This window comes from Anabas testudineus, chromosome 21 (genome assembly GCF_900324465.2).
Source record: "Anabas testudineus chromosome 21, fAnaTes1.2, whole genome shotgun sequence".
Lineage (NCBI taxonomy): Eukaryota > Metazoa > Chordata > Actinopteri > Anabantiformes > Anabantidae > Anabas > Anabas testudineus.
The window spans coordinates 22,981,450-23,004,539 of record NC_046629.1 but is presented as its reverse complement, the minus strand read 5'-3'; positions in this window follow the sequence as shown (position 1 = coordinate 23,004,539).

The window sequence follows — 23,090 nt, the reverse complement described above, 5'->3', positions numbered from 1 at the left end:
CATGCTGGAAAGCTGTCAACCATCAATGCTTTTTCCCAGGGGAAACATTCAATTAACAACAAGCGAATGCTTTCTGGTCCTAAGAAAAAGAAATAATTAGCCTTCTCAAATGTCTTTTCAGTGTAAACATTTTGAAAAAAGAAAGAAATGTATTCTTAATTCAGTTAAACAGTTCACTTTATGTTTTAAAAACATATAGACCCTGGTATGAAGTCCTTTGTGACCATTATGGCATCTGACTGCTGCTAATTAAATCTTCATGGGTAGTTGGACAAGAGAGAGAGAGATAAAGGTTCACTCTGCATGTTGGAGCCCGTAACCAATGGCCAGAGGGTAAGTGTTCATATTCAGGGAGAAAGATGCGAGATGGATTATTTATAATTTCCGTGGCCTCTCTGAGCACAGACTAAAAAAAAGTGGTTCTTTACTCCCAATAATCCTCATAACAGACAACTGAACTTAAACTTGAGTTACACTGACAAGTTACCAAACCATGCCTGGATCCTGTACCTAATTAGACTCTGAGACTGACTGATAAAACAACAACACGAGTCTCTTGTCTGCACTGCAGAGTCTAATCCTTCCCAAAGTGTACAGTCTCTGCTGTAAGGATTTTCAACATGAACATGCCAGGTAGATGTATACACCAAGGTATTTGGAAGATTATGCTTGCTTGATGGGAGTGTTCAGCATTACCGCAATTTAGAAACTGACCAACTGCAGAGTGATACAGTGAATTATTCTTATCTGTGTGTTAGTGCCCAAGAACATGTCCGTGTGCCATTAGAAACATTTATAGTTACACATGATTTTGATTTGTAGAGAGAAGAGAACTTATAGCATTAACTGTTGTCTTTGTACTGAAACTGATCAGGTAAATAAAAATGATCATTTAATGATGGAAGGATTTACATTCAGTCTTAATTTCCTAAAATAAAATAAGGTTGCCAAGTTTTACAAGAGAAATAAAATCCGCCAAGTATATGAGAAGCCAGGAATCTATAGTAGCAGTAAATTTACCCCCATTCTCAGTAAGGCACTTATAATAATATATCTTTCAAATTTTATAAAAACTGTACTTAATACTAAAGCACTGGAATTGCTGTCATCAAATTACAAAACATCTGGTTAATGCCAACAGGATGTTGTAAAAATGTGTAAACTGTTTGGCAACGTCTGGCAGCTTTAAGTAAGTATGACATGAGCCAAGGAAGAAGTGAGGATGTACTGTTAGAACGAGCATGTCTACACTTCCACAGAAGACTAATGCTCAATTACAGTGTGAAACGTGTTTTTGATAGGTGACTGTTCCACAGCATGAACACATTAAGGATGAAGGAGGTCCTGTAACATGATTTCAAGCCAAACCATCATGTATTTACTAAACCAGGTACCTTGGCTGGCACACTATCATACAAGTAACGATATATTTCAAAGATTTATTGGTATTTGTTACCTGTTAGCTTATCATTATTTAAAACTACAATACACAGTTTTAACCAGTCAGGCACGAGTCTTGAAATCAACCCACTCTGCTTTACCCAGCTGTCCCTCTCCATGCTCTGTTCTTCTGCCATCTGCTACGCTCTGCCATGCTCTCACAACCTTTCAGGTTCTTATCAAATTACAAAACTTACTAATCAAGCAGACATTGATTCTCTCATTGGTTAGAAGTCTCAGAAAACATTTATAAGCAAAGAGCTCTGAACTGCTGCCAGGCTGGTTCTGTGAGTGAATGATACCACATTGTTTTACAGGTACAGTACAGCTCTGGAAAGACCTACTGAATTCAGCGAAGGTTTTTGTATTGGTTCAATTGCAGCCCATAGACGTCAGTTTCCTTCACATGCAATGCTTAGCTTTCTCTACTTTGTTTGACATAATATAGGGATATTTGTGATCAAGATGTCAAGATGCTTCAACTGGATAACATATCAACCCTGATGTTAACATTTAAGTGAAGTGGAGACTTTAGAGATGAAAAGACATAAAGGAGTTGTGGATTTGTGTAAACACTTCACATCTCTGGAGTCTTTTTTTATTGCACTCTTGTCTTCCACTTGTTTCTATATATATACAGTTCATATCATCTCATGTGAGCACAATGTAAAGGGTTCAACACTAAACATATTTACCATAAAGCAGGTCTTGTCCTTGAGGAGACAGAGGTGAAAACCCCAGTCTAGATAACTGTCAGCACACTCAGTGTCTCTGTTCACCTCTCTTTAGGCTCTGAAATCAAGATTGATGATGTGCACAATTCAGGAGTACAATGACACCCTCCTCTAAACTCCCTACTTGTCTACGAGTTTTCCTATAAGCAGATAGCAAGTTGTGATATTCAAAGTGACAGTCAATTAGCTGTGCACTGGCAGTGAGACGCAGATTGATAGGAAGGCTTTGTCCCACAATGCAGAAAGCACTATCCCGAAACTTAAGTATCACAGGCTAAATTCTTTTCCACACAAATTTACTAGTGAAGTTTGAAAGGTGAAATCTGTGGTATTGTTGTTACAAAATAAAAGAATGCTTTGCTTTTTTTTGTTTTGTTTGGTTAAAACTTCCCATTCTCAGTAGGTGGTACCACCGGCTTCCTGTACAATATTTCTTCTTTTTCTTCATTGAGTATTTCTGCTTGTGCCCATTGAAGGTTCATACTTTTAGCATGTTCATAAATGCAAAAATAAACAAACTATATATCATGACACATCACTGCGAAGTGGACAGGATAGTAATTTATAGTATAAAACCAAACTAAGATGACTGTAAACCAAGAGTTCACATTTTCTGATACATGAAGATTTTATCAAGAAGTTTTGCAGAGGAGCTTTACATGAGTCGGAGTTGACATATCACAAGCAGAGATATGCTGTTGATCAACAGACGTACAGCAGAATATCACAGTTTATTATTTTGTTGTTTATTGATATTGAACATATCTCAAGATTTGTGTTTATTTTAACCCCTTCAGAGTCTGACAGGAGATTAAGTGTTTGCATGTCTCTTTGAGTGGACTTACACTGAGGTCCAATGTGAATTCATGTCCACCTAGATTTGACCTTTGCCAGTATTTGAAGGATTAACTCGTCTGCTCCATGAGACAGAAACACTTGGCTACACAGGCCTCCAGGGGGGACGTGTGAGAGTAGCCACTGTTGTGATTCTTCTAATACCATCAACATGAAAGCATGTCCCACACACTCACTCTCAGGGCCACAAATTAAAATATGAGACTTAATTAATTGCAGAACCTCAGGTGTTATTTACTTGTTAGAGTAAGTTGTGACTGTGGCATGTCCTGTGTGTGCCAAATAGAATACAACTGAGAATAGGTTGTAATTCAAAATAAAATAAAATCTAATAATTGCTCATAACAAAGAAAGCTGATCATGAACTTATCCTCTACACAATGTGTTCAGATACTGAATATCTCCATCAAAAAAAAGAGTTATTCTATTACTAGTCTATCGCTTTATTGAATATTAGCCTTACACTGTCATAGTATTCATTAACATATGTGTGTATGCATATGCATATACAGAAGAAAGACATGCATGTGGTGTTATGTACTGTACTTTCAATTTTTTATTTGTACAACAAATATTTAGATATATTTTTTCAAAATGTTACACATTGCAGGGTTGTTTTAAGTAAAGAAGTCCTCGAACTTACCATAGAGGTCGTTCGTCATATCACCAAAGTAACCTTCTGTTGTAAGAGTGCCCATGTTTTGTTAAAACTGCACTGCTTTTGCCTTCAGTTTCCAAAACAGGTGGCAGGAGTCTTGGACAATGGCACCAAAATGGCAACTGGTGTAATATTTATTTTCCCCTTGAAAGGTCAAAACAGATGTGCAAACATAGTGATTCAGATCAAATTAGACATTAAAACATTTGGGTTAGATTTACAAACCAAACTTTCACTTTATTGACAGTTAGTGACCATGTAATATTCTCTGCAGCCACTAGATATTATCAAAACGTACGACATATGGGATGATTGTTTTTTGCTGCTGTCAAAAACAACGTTCAACGTCATAGGAGGACATCACTCCATGATTTTAAAACATGATATCATAAACTACAGTAGAACCATGAATATTTCATAATTTAAGAGGGAAAAATATAGCTGCTCATAAAATATATAAATATTATCAAAATGTCAACTGTTACTAAGAAATTGACACTTGAAGTGTAGCACCCCGAGAAAACCTGTGAAACAATTAGCTCAATTTCCAGAGCCATTCATTAATCAATGACAGCCAACCTCATCATGTCAGTTTGCAGTTTGTTGGTGAAAACCACATGTGGTGCAATATCTGGGTGCCAAGCTGCTTCTGGTCACCTGTTCTATAGCCTTGTATTTGGGACAGTAATTAAGAAGCCCATTATTTCTGATTAGCACTGTTTTGCATCATAACTATTAAATAGGCAGTTACTGTATGTCCAGATGGGTATTTCCTCGCAAAACCATTATTTGTCTTGTTGGGCAAAACCCTCAAAGAGAAATAATACATTTAACATATTTTATAGAATCAAATATAACAATGATGGCTTTGCTTAAGGCACGTAAAGTCTGTGCATTAAGCCTCAATTTCTCCATGCAAAAGACTAGAAGACTTGAAGTTATGTGAGTCTACCCTGCTCAACCCAGCCCCCCCTCTTCCTGCTGCATTAAATTTACATTTAGTTATTTGGCTAACGCTTTTCTCCAAAACGACTTACAAGTGAGGTTCAAAGCAAGAAAAATATCTAAGTCAAGGAAAAAAACCTTTAAAGTAAAGTGCTCCAGGAAGAGCTGCTTCAGTTTCATTGGGTATAAGTGCAACATGTTGTTTTTTTTAAGTGCAGAGAAAGATTCGGACAAGTTTTTGTTTTTAGCAAGTTTTTGAAAATTGAGAGTGAGGTAGGCCGGGGTTGTTGAGATGACCATTCTTTAGGCAAAGGCCAGGAATAGAAGAACAGAGACGAGTCTGCAATTCTCCACAAGGGAGGGGTCAAGAGTCGGTTTCTTAAGGTTTCAGTTTCTGCTGTTGTCTGCTATGCTCTTTCATGCTATTCACAGCCCTTCAGGACGTAGTCATTATCAAATTACACAAACAAGAATACTGCACATCTTACCAATTAAGTAGAAATTGCTGAAATTCTCTGATTGGTTGGAAGGGTGAGCCTCACTCAAAAATGTTGAGAAGCAAATGTCTTTGCACCAATGCAAGTTGTTGTGTAAATCGACAGCACCTCTCCACAATAAGATACATTTTCTAAAAATGTACTAAATTACAAAAACAATATTCAACAAAAAGCTTTAACAAAAGTAACTAGTAGTGTGAATGATACAAAAGAGAGAAACATGCTAGGGGTCCTCTTGTAGTCTGTATGACCCAAAGTGAAAGCCGAACGATAGAAGCATAACTGGAAGACATCCAATTCCAGTCTCTCTTCATCCACTTTTTTTCTTGGCCCCCAGTCTCCACCTTAGTCCTTTTCTCTGCAGTCTGCTCAAAACTCCCGCATTACGCACTTGACCTCAACTCTGTTAACCCTGACTAAGCTCAGTGGCAGTTACTGTTTTATCACCTGAAGAAAGCACCAACTTTTCTTTCAATTCGCGCTGAAACTAATTAAAGTTGGGGCAGATGAAGTGTCTGGCGAGACAGGTTGAGTGAGTGATGTTGGGAGGGGAGAGATTAACAAGTGCAGGCAGAGCACTGTCTCTCAGCCGCTAATCCTTAATGTCACAGATATGTGGTAAGCTGGGGCCTTTGTCAGTTAAAGACTGCCTTCAGATCTACCCAACTCTTTGTCTGCTGCTGTGCATCCTCCTCCCCTTATACCCTGACTCTCCATACTCCTTGGATCAGGGATAAACATGGGAGCACTCACTTTTCCAGGCAAGATGAAAGGCTGCCGAGGGTTGAAAGAAGGAGCGCGTGCAGCTGAGATGGTTTGCCACATAACCAGATGGATAAAAGAGCATGGAGGAAGAGAAAACCAGGAGGTGTATGAAGAGGCTCTATTTTCCCCCTCAGTGTTTACATGTCACAAGGTGACTTGAGCAGATTTGTTTCACACCTTATTAAAAAGTTTTGCTCAAACCCAGAGAAGCTGAAAAGTTGGTATAGTTTCTTTTAAACTGTGTAACTGTACTAAATGGAAATTTTCATGGACACATGAGAATGAGGACCTCAGCTTGCTTTAAATGAATCGCTGATTGGATCATCTCACAGCATCTGAATATCACTATTCCCGCAGTTTTTGATGTCAGAAAACTTTCCAAAACTGATATGTCTGTAAGTTGTGCCTAATGGAAAAACTTTTTTGTTTTTCTGTTCTATCATCTCACCAATATGTAACTAATGCTATATCTGATTTATTGACATCTTATAGGGCTGTTGTGTAGACTGGTCAGTCTCAATAGGGGGATGGGTTAAATGCAGAGGACCAATTTCATCTGTAAATGTGACAAATGACAAACAAAGGTGTTTCTTTCTTCTCTTCTTTCTCAATAGTATCCTGAGCTTCTCCCTATTTTCTGTTCTTCGGGATTGTACATTTCATTCAATGACAATTTCCTAACAGTAACTCTCTCCAAGTGACTGTTGCCTTTTAGGTTAGTCACCAGCAGGATAATAAGTGCATACTTTTAAATTATGTATTTGTATCTTGAACTCTCTTTTCACAACTGTTAACAACTGATTTTACTTCAACAAAGAAAGATCAAATAAAAGTGGATAAGGTACAGTAGCTTACTATAGTTTGGACAGTTCTCTCAGTACTCAACTTGACTGCTGGTCAGTACATCAAGTACAACTTTAGAGCACAAATCTGCGCACCACTTCATCCACAGATTACAGATATTCTATTGTAATTTTAAATAGGTCTGCCGTTAGCTCCATTTAGCCTGAATTATGTCTATAGTTGGCGTGGATCCTGACTAAGACCAGCTCTAAATCACTGCTCAAATATTCTATTTTTTTAAAGACTTGATTTTTACTTTGGATTTTGGCAATGGGAACGGATGCCTCTGATTGCCATATTGTCCATTTTATAGTTTTAATGAGCTTGGCCTACTCATATCTATATTATGTATTTCTCTAGTGAAACAGCAAAGTACCATCAACTGCAATTAGCTAATTGAAGTGGATCAGTCCATGGTGCTTAGTGTTCTAAGGGTCATCGCCAGTACAGACAAGCAACAAACCAAACTGATGTGGTCCTTTAATCTGCAGGTTGTTGCAGAGAGCAACGTCTTTACTTCAATACTGCTGGTGTAATATTTGCTGTAGGTATACTGTGGAATGGGGAGTATGGATCTTATATGTTGCTCTGATTAGCATGTCATTCAAGGCTGATTCCTGTCAATTTATTAATTATTAAACAAAACAAAATGTATAAATGCTCAGCTACTTACAAAATAACAACACATTTGTAGAATAATGCATGAACAAGAGATTTTTTGTGTACAAAGTACCAATCAGACAGTAAAGATATGCTAAAGTAAAACAGAGCCTTACCATTTGAATTCATATTTTAAAGGACTAGTTTCTGAAACAAAAATATTTCAGAACAGTCATCCCTAAAGAGAGAGTGTTGCTACTGACGTCTAATGTCTATTCAGTCTTTCAAAATCGTATAACTTGTAGGCATATTTTAATGATGAGGGTAATACGCTGGATACATACTGGATACATATGAGTTTTTGAGCAATTAGCCTTTCAAATAGATGACCATGGCCTTTATAGCAAATGTGACTGTTTTATTTTTTGCAAGCACTCTGTAACTGCTTGTTCAATGGCACTTACGCAAATAAATGTTGCATAATTCAATTGAGTAAGTGAACATGGGTGGCACTTTGTTTAAAAAGAGATGTCCTAATAAAACCATACACTTACATATTGATAGAAAGGCTGATAACATTTCCAGGGTTGTGTATGTCTCCCCAGCCCCCAGGCACATTGTCCTCTTGCACTGAAAATGTTAATTCTTGTTGAGTTTCTGATTAATGGGCACTCTCAATTAATGAGGCTGTATAAAAGTAATGTGTCATCCATGGTTAAAGGCTGTGTTTCAATGTTAAGCTTTAGATTTTTTAATATGTATTTAAGTCATCATTTCTTAATGTAACTTCTTGAAACTTCAGCACAGAGTCATAATTGCACAATAACACAGCACATACAGACAAGCCTAATAGAAGCCCCATTTGGGCTGAGTTAACATAACAGAGGGATGCGGCCAATGAAGTAGTCATTATTATAGACCTTATTTTAACTATGAAAAAATTACAGGATACAGTTTGTAATAGACATGGGCATTCAGGAAAACTAAGCCAAAACAGAAAGACAAACACCGTCCCAGGGAAGTACAATGAGTTAAATGGGATGCACAGTGGGAGAGATGTGAGGCAACAATACTTTATGAGGTAAATTCAAGAAACACATAAAATGTAAATTTCATGAAACACATATTTATGCTGATATTGATATCAATCAGTGTGATTTACACACAATGATATCACAACGCCCATTACAAATAAACAGTCATGAATATAAAGACATTATCATAGAAAAGTCAGTATTTAGGTAATCCAGTACCATTTATCAATGCACCCATACAGTATGTACATGTACATTAAAAACAGAAGCTGCTAAAAGCTACTTTAGCATTATCTTCCTGGAACAGTTAAACAAATATAGCGTAAACCTAGAATAACAACCTCACAGTTCTATCTACTCTTCAAATCTAGAATATAATGTGTCCGGCCACAGCTACCACTGGTGTGGAGGCAAACATTAGGTACTAGCTTTACTACAGCACATTTATGGGGATTTGAACACCAAATTGATCTGCCAAATAGCTATTGGTGTTACTGTAGCATACATTTTATCATATTAGCAAAAACACTTCTGACTTACGTCATTTATGCACATAAATCAAATTTCTCATGGAGTTGTTATAGTACAAAGAAAAGGAAAAGAAAAGCTTTTCTTGTATAAAACAACTCAGAGAACCACTTAGAAGGTGTCAGTCATGATGGGATGTAACTAAAGGAGAACCAGCGAATATACCAACAGTAGGTAATGACAGCTATGATTATTATTAGGTTGGACATTAGTCACATGCATGCACCCAATGGTATTAAAATCACTGGGAGGTACAGGTAATGTTAAAACCACCCCACCTCCCCTAGAGAAATAAATGAAGTTTTCATTCATAAGGGTTTGAATGGAGTGCAAAATCTGCACTGTAATAAATCATTCTTATTGACTGGTCAGACATGTATCAGTGCCCCCTGGTGATCCCGTCTAATTGTTGCGTGCTCCTTTTGGAGAAAAACCCAGTTCACTAACTCACAATCATTGCTTTATCACATAATTTTTCTTCTATTACAAAATAATTTGGACTTCTTTACTGATGATAATCATAATTGTATGGAGCTGGAAAGGGAATCATTTTGTATTCTAAGAAAAGCGTGGTCTGGTCTGGACAAATACGTTGTGACAAGAGCGTTTGCAAGTTAAAGAGTATTCGGCAAGGGGCTTGAAAAAAAAAAAGCAAGACAGAGTGCTCCGTCCTTCATTATCATTAGTAGCAGTGTCTGATATGCTGCGGATTGTCCAATGGTGCGTATAATGGAGGCTGTCTGTACACACAGACCTGCAACTGAGAGTGACTGAACAGCTCGACGAGAGTGCAGTTTATACCGGAGATGTTGCAGGCTGGTGGAACCTGTTAAATATGCATCACGGTTCATTGAACACTCGTATGCTGTCAGGCTGTGAGCTCCACTGAGCCATTTGTTAAATCTTTGAACAGAAGGTCAAAACTCTTGAATAAAACTGAAGAGACGTGATAGTGGTGCATGATTTCACAGTGGTTTGCAACATTACCGCTATACATAGATCCATACATACTGTACAAGCCTAAATATGAACATAAAATGAGTCTGTTCAAACTGTTAACCTGTCCAATATACAGAGTCTCTAATGGGCTCACCTGCCTGACTAATTAACCAGAATTCTTTTACAGAAAAAAAATTATAAAATATTATTTTTAATCCCAACTCTCCTACAATTGAGGCTGACGTGCAGCGATTCTGAGAGATTTTACTAATGGTGATTACATTTACCTTGATGCTGGTACAGTTATAGGATATAGATTTCCTTCTGACATTGGCCGCTAGAGCTCAACAACAAAGCATAGCTGTGGCATATCGGGTTGTCAGAGGAGAACAATCTCAACCCAGCCTGTGGAACCTGCTGAAGCAGTGCTGATCCTGGTCCAGTAGCAGACCTCAGTTATGTTCGCAGTATGAACAGAAGTGAGGTGACACCATGAGGTGACGTACAGAACCCATCTCAGGTCGAATATTAAAAGTCACGTTCAAGTTTTTAAAATATCATATTGATTTTAAATGATAAAAAGCCATGTTAAAAAAATGTTTACTAATTCTGTAAAGGAGTACAAACTGCTGATTAAATGGATTTGATTGCAACCAGAAGAACTATGACACTTTACATTGAAAATGTATTAATGAACCATGTGTTTCTAATTCACTCATAATAATGGATTATTGTTTTTATGAAATGTCTATGAAATTATTCTTTAACATTAGGGTACTCACGATAACCCAATAGTTCTGAATAATGCACAGTACATTCACAAGTGGCTAAACAGAGAAGATCACTCCCATTATCACATGTACTGATTACACACCAGCTTGACGCTGCATATCACGTCCAGCCACTAGCTCAGGTCTGTGTGTAGGTAATGGCCATGGTTTTACCAGACTAATGCAAATGTATAGTGGTTCTGGGCAAATCTCTCATTCACAGACTATTGTCCAGAACCCAGTCTTTGATTTGATCCTTGCTTTGAAGCTAATGTAATGGTACACATAAGAATTTCTGTCTGGATACTCTAATGCCCTTTAATTACAGAGAGACAATAACCATAATCATCAAAAGAAAAATAGAAAAAGAAAGTATCTCAGCAGGGAGGAAAAGGGGCAGAGGATGCCAGATAAAAAGAGATGAAAATCAGTTTCATCTTAAAGGGTACAATTTAAAACCTTGAACTTTAGGCCCTCTCTTGGAATAAGTCACTTAAATTGAACTTTCATTTGGAGCAAAGTAAAAATAAAATCCCACATCAAAATGAGTTGCCTGGCAGAATTGTGTGTAACGTGTTATCTCTTGCTGAAAGTTTAGCCAGGTAAGAAGGATTAAAAACAGCAAGATTTCACAGTGATAAGAAGTGAGCTGTGAGATTAGATAGGAACTGATCAGATAACAAGCTGTCAGTGCTGTCGAAAACATATTGCAGTTTGAAAACGAAGACTTAGCACAACCAACGTTTTCGCTCCTAAACAACTCAACTCAATCTACCTTTCCAATGAGTGCAGATGGGCCAAATTAGCCATAGCTCACTCTTATTTACACTTATTCACATAGATGCACACACACATTATTATACACATTACAGTACTATAATGATAACAAGACAAAAACCTTACTGTTATCTTGATTGAAATTAGACTACTTCACTGGCTAGCTGTTTAAATATCACTACTTATATGAAAGATATATACTGTACAACAGCACCGTAGTAACAATTTTAATTAATACTTTAGTATTAACAATGGATACAGTGTGTACAGTGTATGAATGTGAATTAGCCTGACACCCTTAAATTAAGGCTCACAGGGATATGAAATGACTGTGTGAGAACCAATCCTTAAATTTGTTGCAAAACCCCCACCCCAGTTGTCTCTGTGCATAAGGTCAATCAAATCGTGATGTTTGCACCCTGTAATTGAATTTTTGATTGTCTTCATGATGAGGGGTCTGTCAGGCAGCCGCCATCATTCCCATGGCGTCAAGGACTGACACACCCAATGCATCAAATAGTGAGGCCAAAGGGTACCTTTAACATAAACCAATGAGCCACAATATTAAATCCACCTCTTGGTTTTAATAACTATGAACCCTGTGTTATGACACCTGTCGATCATGGCCAGTATTGATTTTTTCCCATGCTGGCCCCTGTCCACCACAACATTATTAAAACCACCAGGTAGACCTAACGTTGTGGCTGGTCTCTGTATACTCACAAACTCCAGTTCACATATCGTGAGGGAAAAGGTAAACACAAACATCAGGCGCTACGCAGGTCGTCTGCTTCCTGAAGTGGACCTTGATAAACCTGCCCACACATTTTTCACCCCCCATCCCACCAACACATGCCATGGCACATTGAAACCAGTAGGCTCCCTCTCCTGTTCCCTCTCTCCCTGTCTCTCGTCTTCCTCACGCCCACACCCACACACAGAATAACACATTGTACGACCGTTCGAGCAGCGGGCCTTTCTGCCAACCACTGGCAGGATTGCTCACAATAACATCTGTGGGTTTTCAACATCCAGCTTCATTATGCAATCTGTGTACCACATGAGAATCAGTCACAGAGCATAGCAAAGATAAAATTGTTCCTATTCCTCTCATTGCCATTTGGCACTCAAACACAGGCAACTGCTCCTTGCTTAAAGCAGTATGCAGCTTTTTTGCCTGGAGCCTGAAATGGCATTTTATACCCTTTTCCTTTTGGTTGGTGAAGATACGGCTGTTTCTCACTTACCTCGATGAACCTGAAGTGGCATTAAGCCAGGGTCAAGGTAGCTCAGCATGTAAAGCCGCCACATGTGAAGACGGAAATGACAAAGACATGCTCATTTTAATCACGAATGAAAAGAATTTGAACTTATTTTTTCCCCTCTCACATTTTTTCTGTTAAAATATAATCTAGCAAGAAGAATTCCTATGCCATCTTCTTTTCTAGTAAGTGAAGGGGTCTTGAATTACACTGAATTACATCAATTTAATACAATCAGCTGTTGGAGTTTTTTTTCTGTTGAGCCTCCCATCTGGTTTACAGTTTTTCTGCATTGTTCTTGTCACAGGAAAAAGTGACAAACCTGGCAGCGCTGCTTTCCGCTGCCAGCTTACACAGAGTTTTATCTCTTTGTGTGTGTTAATTAAATTTAGGGAGCAGAGCAAATTCACTCCAGTTCTTTTTTAACTAAACACATGTTCTCATTCCAGTTTGGAGTTTGGAGTATAGATAAATATAATATATATGAAGTGCTGTGATAAGTGGATTTAGACCAGAGCGATAAAGAGTCTAATTTTCACATCAAAGCTGACAAAATGCAAAATTAATTGAATTTTTTTGATATGATAAGAAAAGTTTAATCACTTTTTTTATGGTTATTAAACAACACTGAACTAAAGGTCAGCATCAAGAGAAGATAGCTCTGCTGTAACATTTGACAATCACTTCATCATAAATTGGAGGAAAATAAAATCCAGCTGGTGATAAAAACATTACAGAGGAAGCTGTTACTTATCAATGCATCATGACTTTAAAGTGCATAATGCAGTTTTCAAAATGAGACAATTAAATTGCAATTCTGGCCATGAATCTGACCAGCAACAGGTCAAATTCAGGGCATTTCCTTTTAATTTTTTCAGACCCATAAAACAGCTTGAGGTTTTTGTTATGACTTCTGAAATCCCATGTTGCATATTGTCAGAGATTGAGTTCAAGTTTCAGCATAAACAGACCAGGCAGACTGCATGCTGTTTACTATATTTATGTAGGAGTCTGTGGTACTGACTGTTCTTTTAAATTGGCTAACAGCACCTTCATTTAGGGTGATTTATATTTTATGAAATTTAGATCAAATCTAAAGGCTACATTTTAAAATGCAAAAGCTTTGATTTTATTTTAAAAAGGTAAAATCATTTTTCTTACCATCAGTTCAGTATGAATTTTTCCATGGTAGGAGTTCGATCATCGATGACTCACAGGACCTTTACTAAAATACAGTCCTGCAAATGTAATTTTAATGGACCATTGCTCAAAATGACCAGAATAGTCAGCAAATGCTTTGCCAGTTGCTTAGGGAACATTTCCCTGCTCGCACTCCCACAAAACCATTTTCAGCTGTTCACTGATGAAGGACAGAACTAAGTAAAGTGTCTGTATGTATTTCACTATCGGCCTGAAAAATGTTTCCAGAGTGTCCATGTATTTATCCATTTTCTAAAACTATTTCTCCTCCTCAGTGCTGCAAAGATATTTACTCCAGCACACACATGCTAGGTGAAAGGTGACACATCCTGGATAGTTTGACCAACACAGGATTTTAGTGGTGTGACACTTTTGGCTGCACTTTATTTCGATGGTGCATTGCTGATGCTGATCAACCTACTACTAAGAAGCTTTGACAAATATAACTTTGACATATGACTATTCTCACTAACATGATTGTAACATGTTAGTGAGAAACATGATGTAACATGATTTATTTTGAGTAATTTATGTGATTGTGAGTGAACTTTATGTAAATTATACCACATCCAAGAACAGTTCTTGATCTGATTATATTGCAATCACATTAATAACCAAAAACATTTGGCATGCCTTAGCTAAAGAGCCAGCCAATTAGATAATAAAATAGATAGCAATAGTGTGTAAGAACAATTTCTGCAATGTCTTTATTGCCAATTTAGGTGAATAAAAAAATTGATTACTTATGAGATTAATTTCATATTTCACTTTAATTTCAATAATTTCACTTTTAAAATTTTTTTTTCAGATTTAAAAAAATGGTAATTTAATTAATTCTTAGTTGCCAATTAATGGAATTGTGGACTTGTGCATTCTAGTCAAAGTCTCCACTATATTTAGGATTCAGCCACCATGACAGAGATGACACAATTTTCTTTCTTATGACCGACAACCTGTGACTCACTAGCTCCTCCATTACTTGCTTGGATGCCTCAAGTGAATTGCAGAAAGGTGCTAAAGTCTGATATCATGAAGGGATGAGTAAGAATGAATATCAATTTATTTTCTGAAATGTATTGACTAATCTTAGATGAAAAACATGCATCACCTAATCCCCAAGCTGCCAATGAAAAACAGGGAAACAATCAACAAGTCTCATTCGCACAAGATGAGTTGAAATGTGAATCATAAGCAAGCATATTTCTGTCTTACTGAAGCTAATGAAATGACCCACCTCTGTTAAGATGGTTAGTAACTAAATATAAGAGACAATTGAATATGTGGGGAGGGGTATCCAAGCTAGCCTCTGGGAGGAAAAAAAATGAATGCACACAATATATCATTAAGTATTGCAAAAATATACTGCTCTAAAAATGCCTTCTTCAAATACATTTCAATAGGCTTTTAATTTCTGTGTGCATTACCAATCATGCTAGAAGGTGCAGAACAGTAGCACACTTGTTAATCCATTATTAATGATCTTTTAAATGATTAAGTACATTAGTTGCAATATTTCTGTGTGACTTTACTGTACATTGGCATTAATAGCAATATTGCAAGACATGTGCTGGGTGAACCCTGCCTCTTGTCCGCTGATGGCTGGCAAAGGCTCCAGCACTCCTGCAACCCTTAGGAAGGCAAGCAGTTAAAAATTATTAATTGAACAATTAATCAGCTTTCTGTGTTCCATCATCTTTAACTCAGCTGGAAGAGCACAGAAAATAATGGATGGATGTTAGAGGCTATATGTTCATAATTGTTGTATACAGTGATGTGATGTTGTAGCTGTTGCTCGAGGTAATGTTTTTTTTCAATTAGCTTAAACTTGCAACCACCAGTTGTTGGTCATTTACACTAAACTAACTAATCTAGCTGCTGACTAGCTGTTAAAAAATGATACGATTCTGCACCATCACCAGTGTGCCAACCTATTTGAACGGCACACAGTCCTCTCCATCTTTTTAAACATACAAATGATATAATGCTTTCTTGGAAAAACACATCTTTTACCAAGCATAAACAGTACACACACCGGTCTGCTAATTGCACATTAACCAGTGAAATGTCAAGAGTTTGTGTCCATCTCTCAGAATTAATTAATGTTAATTAGATACACCAGACTACATTTACTGGCAGTAGTTATGGCAACATTATGATAACATTTTACCCAGTGAAACTCTTGGTTGCCAATAATTATATTACCCCTTACAGTGTGTTAGGCACTGATATGAATGAAACCAAGCCTCTTTCAATTTGAAAATGTTACTCTTTCATGTATTGATTTAAAAAAACACAAATCACCGTAAAAGCTTGTGCAGAAAGTTAATTTATAAAACAGTAACTCTGTCCAACAGTCCCTTACAGTGCATTAAAAGGTCACAAAAACACTTGTTTGACTTGTATGTATGTAGGTTTAAATATTAATCAAATAAAAGCTGAACATTTGAACCTTGGTCTTATACTGTATTCATCTTTGATCTCAAAATGTCTTCAGCATACAGCAAACACAGATGAATTGGCCTTGCCATTTTAATACTTTTGGAGGTGACTCTACATATAAATTAGAATAGTGTGAACCTGCTTGGCCTGCTCATGTGAGGCCTCAGTACCAGGATTGGCTTTATACTACATGTGAGGTTACAAAATCAGGTCTCAAGTCTACATGTTATTCACAGATTAGATTAGATAAGCAGTCAGGCAGTTGTTCTAAAAGTATTTGCAATAGTTATATTACTGACACAGTAAAAGCACCCAAAGCACCAAATACTATAACTAACTGAATTAATCACTTAAAAATATAAAAATATACAGACATTTGCAGCAGCACCCCCTCAACAGCCAGCTACATCATAAGATTCCACTGGCTCCATCACTCCACCAGCTCACAGTCAGTAATATTCCCTTCAAATGGAGCCCTGAGGCACAATCGGCCTTCAGGGAGTTCAAGCAATGCTTTACTTCAGTGCCTCCTCCCAGATCCACAACCAACAGTTCGTCCTCGAGATTGACATCTCTGATGGCTGATCAAAACATCCTCCAATCCTCTTGAGTGGCTCAGTGGCACACTGAAAACCAGGTACAAGGTGGCATTCATAATCAACCTAGAAACTGCCTTGCTGATTTTGTCTTTGTGCCAGATAAGCTGAGGTCTCAGGTTTCCTGTGGGGCCACTCTTGCCAACTTGCTTGCCACCCTTAGGTGACATGAACAAGCATGCCATAGTGAAGCAGTGGTTTTGATGATCCACTTCATCCACCAATGTTCAGAAGTTTGTTGCGGCTTGTCCAGTGTGTGCCCAGGACATGTCTTCTCATCAGGCCCAGGCAGGTGGTGGCAACAGTGGAAAATGTGACTTTATGTTAGAGAATGTTTTTTGTCAAACCACAATCTTTTCCTAACCTTAATGTGAGTGCCTACACACAACCATAACATGTACAACTCTGTAACTAGACATTCAAGAGTTCCATTTTGCAAAACAAGATGCCATTAAAATCCCACCTTTGCTGACATCCAGGGTTACTCAGCCTGGTGTACACAACACTACTTATTGTCAAGTCGGGATCAAAGAATCATAAAAGACTACCGAACTTGCAGAATCAGCAAGAGCACTTTACCAGCAGGCTTCTGACTCGATGTGTCACTATTGGCGAAGGAATAGCTCCCAAGGAGGTCAATTTTCTGGGACCAGTTCCAGACGACCAGATATGTCAGACTCGGGGACACTCAACCAGCCATGAAGTGACAGGACTAAGAATGTCAGAAAAATGAATACAGCTTAAGTTATAAAATTAGACTGCAGTGAAAGTCATTGCTCAAAGGTCAGTTTTACCCCAAATAAAGATGCATGGCACAGATGTCCCTCGATCCCTGTCCATGTGGATGAATTAATTAAGTGAAATTTCTTTTAAAGTGAACATTTATTGAGAGCAGGCAGCACTTGCATCACATGCTTCACAAGAGACAATTGATCCTTTGGATACAGTAAAGATTTGGACTAAAATGAAGACGACTTTTTGGATCCCTGGTGAAAATTAAGAAATAAACAGGGAAACAGCATGAAAAAGGATAAGAAGAAAACATTAAAAGTAAGAAGGCTGAATGAGGTGAAAGGGGCGAGAGAGGAAGCGGGGTAAAGTACAGAGGAGGAAGAAAGAGAAAGAAGGAGTCTGCTGCAAGCTGCAAGTGCTATAATAAGACAGCTGGGTGCCCACACAAAATGACAAAGCAAGAGCAGAGGCAAAAGGGGAGAGGGAGTGGAAAAGGTGGGTATTACAAAAAAAAATGACAGAAGAAATAAGCAATAGGCTGGCAGGAACAGAGCAAAGAAAAGAATGGCAGAAAAACAAGAGCACATTCTCAGGGCAGAGAAGGAATGAGAAGAGACAAAGTGAGAAGGAGGCCGAGAGGTTCTGCTGGAGCAGCTCGTTACTGTTGAGCCAACTCATGCTCTCTTGTCATTTCCAAGAGCTAATTGGCACCTCCAGTGTGAAAACTCAAGGCTGTGTACTCATTCTCACAGCGCATACAGTGCACAAACAAACTTGTACAGGGTACACTAAAGAAATCATCTAAACACCTCACAGAAACAAACACTTTGAAATACCTTAAACAAGTTTGCATGACTAAGAAGATGGCAACGTGGCAACACGCTGTGAAAGATTGGCACACGTCATTGCAATACTTTTTTACTAATATTAACAAGAACAAGGACAATATTAAAAACAAGAAAATAATGGTGGGCAGGCTGTTAGCAGTCCACTTACAGTTACAGTATCCTGACGTGTAGTTGCCATTTCGATCTACCCCGTCACACACATACTGCCACATGGTGAAATACTGCACTTACATCTTAACATCTTGTTAAATGTGTTGAGCTATGCCTGTTGAAATGTTGAAACTATTCAACAAATCACAGTCACATAGTATAAATAATCAACAAGTCACAGTTACATAGTGAAGGTACATGGTGAGGAAACTTTACATGCCATCATTCTCCAGATTTGCTAGACTGTAGATAGACTGTCCAGCATTCCCAACATCAATGTGTTACTGTAGTTTGCTTTCCTTCATATAACTTGGCTGATTATAGCATGAACTTTGTCCAGTTGCCTTCTCTCTCTCTGTCTATAAATATACAGTAACTGTGAACAGTGACACAGAATGCAAGCTGAGACTTTGCTACACAATATTCTCCTACATCATCTAATGTCTCTTATCAAGTGACCACTGGGCCTGTACTTTTGCCTCAGTATTGCCCAAACTACAGCAATCTCCTGTAAAATGACATTTCACATTTTAGTCATTGCTTAGACACTTTTGTTGAAAATGATAAATGAGGGACATACAATAGTAAATTGAGGTCTTGTTTAAGGACACTGAGAACTGGTAACTGTGTTGCCAATGGACCACATCCTCCCTATATGACAGGAGGAAGGAGAAAAAGACAAAATAACATATAACAGAGAAAATCAAAGCTAATATGTCCTTGTAAAGAAATCATTTTTAAGGAAAGTATGCTGATTTGCTTTTCTGTTCAAGGGTGAGATGAGAAAATCAACAGATCAGTGACCATGCATTGAGTAAGGAGCTTACGTCTTGAAGAGGTGCATGAAAAGCTAAAAACCAGGAATACTGAGTCACTTCACAAAGTATTCAGGCCACTTCACTTCTTACACGCTTTATTGTATTGCAGAATTATTTTCAAGTGGGTACATTTCTCCACATCTCCACATATGTTCTAGTAGGTTTGGGTTTGGGCTTTGGCTAGGACACTCAAAGGCAGACAGAGAGTCAGGTTGTGTGCAGGTTTTCTTCAAGTACCTGACTCGTTCTCCCTGTCCCTGGAATCAGTAATGCATTATTTCTTGTTTGTTTCAACCATACACCACAAAAACATGAGTACAGAAAACAGTTTGTGATTAACGTAGGCTTTTGTGCTGCAGCTGTTTCATGATGATTTAACCCTTTGATTAGAAACTCCCTGCAGGTTACACAGTAGGTTTTTGTAGAGACATAAGTTCACAACTTAGTGAGTTGTAAATGTGTTGGTGAGTTTCTAGTCAGTGTGACAACAGATAGAAGCTCCCCTATTTACTCCATTATGCTAAGCTAGGCTAGGCTAACTATATCATGCCTGCACTGAACATACTCTCATTAATTTATTATACATTTGTTCATCTAATTCTCTGAAAAAGTGAAACAGCATTTCCCTTTATATGTCAGAATATATTTTCTGGACTCTATTTGTCGGCCTACAAAGTAAGCTGGAGTTTTACTTTAGTCTGTACTAAGATCTTTTGTCAGTGTCCTGTTGTAAATATCAACCATAAATCTTTTAAAGTTTAGACAAGGTCATTTAAACTTTGTAGGAATTCTTTTTTCCCATGCTAGTCTGACACACCAAATACCTCACATGTCTGACCCTTTACAACACACAGTTCAGCATTATCAAATGGTTGAAGCTGCCCAATGACTGGTAGTTGGCCATCATTAGGGCAAATTTAACATCCACTCAAAATTTCAATTTTAAAAGCTCTCTCTTGGTTTAAACAACAATTTTAAAATGTAGGAACATTTCACTGTAGAATCTAGAAACATTCTAGATTTAACAGGTTATATGTCTATTACTTGCAGAATCCCCAACCAGCAGAACCAGCCTTTTCAAGCTGAGGGCTATCAGGCAGTGGGTCTCACATTTCTACATCAAGGAAAATGAAACTTCCATTACCGGCTGTGGCACCACCTGCTGCTCCGGCAATCTCTGTAATCCAAAGAGCCAGCTGCTGACACCTCAATCACATTCACCGTCCTTCCTTGGAAAATTTGCTCGCCGACCACAGGAGTGCTGCAAAATCTTGTATTTTCCCCAAAGTGATGAGATAGACTCTTTTGATCTGTGTGATGGCAGGGCAAACGTAGAGGACTGTAAAGAAAGATGGTCTGTCTAGACTTACTTTAGAGAACATACTATTAGTAGATCCATTCCCCAAGTGAGTGACAAATTCTGGATTGTTGCTGCCGTCTACCTCAAAAATGGAAAAAATACGTACATTTTACAGACCTTTCCAGTGGAGGGTGAAGAAAGAGTGTGATGAGAAAGATGATTGTATAACATCATGCAGCAAAGAAACAATAGAAATCACTTCTTTAGGCCATATCATTAATTATTGGATAGTATTTAATAGATACCGTCTGAAATAATGGTCACTTATAAATGTGAAAACAGAATGATGACTGTGAAACAAAGCTCACTAGTGAGTTTTATAGCCAAACAACATATTCCAATATTCTAATGTTGTGAGTCATGGCATGTGGTTAGTTACACATAAACACATCAGATGAGCAAGTCTGACGCACTGAATTACTGCCTTATGACTGATAAGTGTACAGTGTAAAACGGGGGCACTGAGCAGTACTCTATGTGATGTGTTTTGTCCACACAGATAAAATAAAGTATGTATTTACAAATGTTGTTGTTGATGTTGTTTAGCAGTGAACTTTTACACATTTCATTTAATTACAATTTTAGCAATGGGACAATAGGACTATTCACAATCGAACTAAAATGTGTTTGATTGGTCAGGTGTTACTACTACTGAGCTTAGTACTACTACTACTACTACTAGGAGCTAAGTAGCAACACTTAACTTAAAATACTTTTAGGTATTTTTAGGTCACTTTTTTATCATTTATAACCACTTATCTATTACATTTAGCTGTTTTTTAATGTTTGCATATTATTTTAGGCCAATTTCTAAGCATTTATCCATTACAGCACTTCTAGTACTGGAGCTGATCTCAGCTGTAACTGGACAAAAGGCATGGTACACCCTGGACAAGTCGCCAGCTATCATGTTTTAATTGTTTATCTATTAACATTCCCAATTTAAGTTGACTGTGCAACATATTTAAACTATTAACTATTATGTTTAGCTAATTCTAATCCTTTACTTTTACCCAACTTTTAACCTTTAAACCATAACTTTTAACATACTTCGAACAATTTAACTATTGCATTTAAGCTAATTTTAACCATCCATCCATTTAATTTAGCCACCTGCAATATTTTACCGATTTCCATTATTAGTTTATCATCTTAACACTACACACTACTCTGCAATCTTTCTACATCCCTTTAGACAAGCAGGCTATACTGTACCTCTAGTTGAGAATTACTGCTTTAGGTGATCTGCATGCTTCATTTAATTTGGTTTAACAAGAGGTGCCTTTACCTCAAGAGATAAATTATTATTGCATTGTCTTTATAATTATCCCAGTGCTCTGTAATGTTAGCCCCTGATCCAATCACAGTGAATGAAAATGAATCATCTCCTTGTATTACATGTTCCTTTTGGAAACTTATTCACAAGGTCTTAATAATTCATCAGCACTAATGTAAATGGCTGATAAATGGTAATATGACTAATTTATTATTATTATAATATTGCGGTGAAATTAGAGATGAAATTGTGTGCATGTGCATCATCTTTTGCAAAGGATGGTCTATTTAAAGTGCAGCCCAGACCGAACAGTTTGGCTGAAGAAGGAATTATTATTTGCATTAAACATGTTGATACTGTAGGAAATGAGGAAATGTGGTCAGTTAAATTTTTAATGGTCTTTTACTTCACACACACACACACACACACACACACACACACACACACACACACACACACACACACACTTTCACTTTATAGGGATTCATGACAAAAGAAGAACAATATCATTTGTTTTCTGATTCACAGCATTTCACTTATGCAGATTTGAGTCCATCACTCTACTCTGGAAAAGACCACTACACCTCAGGTGACTAATTTCTCACCTTCCACCAGCCAAAGGCCACCATGTTGACAGGCATAACAGGAATCAATGATTTCAATTTGACACTGTGCTTTACATCATGGTTGCTCACCTGGTTGCAACCTAATTTCCTTTTAACCCTCATGTCAGTCATTCTGGCACCTGAGGGCTTTTGCAAAACATTTATACCCCACACCGAAGGTAACTCACATCCAAAAGAAAACTGGCCCTGCCTCAGGAACAAGGCCTTTAATAGCATATTGATTAAAAATGAGTTGTGTGAATTAGAACACAGCAAAGCACAGATATTACAAACTATCTGGCCTTGGCTAAATGAAGGTCTGATCAATGCAGGATTAATTGCTTTCTTCACAGATCACAGTGGAATAAGAGTTCCCACGCTTGTATAGAAAAAAAGCATCACACTAACACATTGGTTTT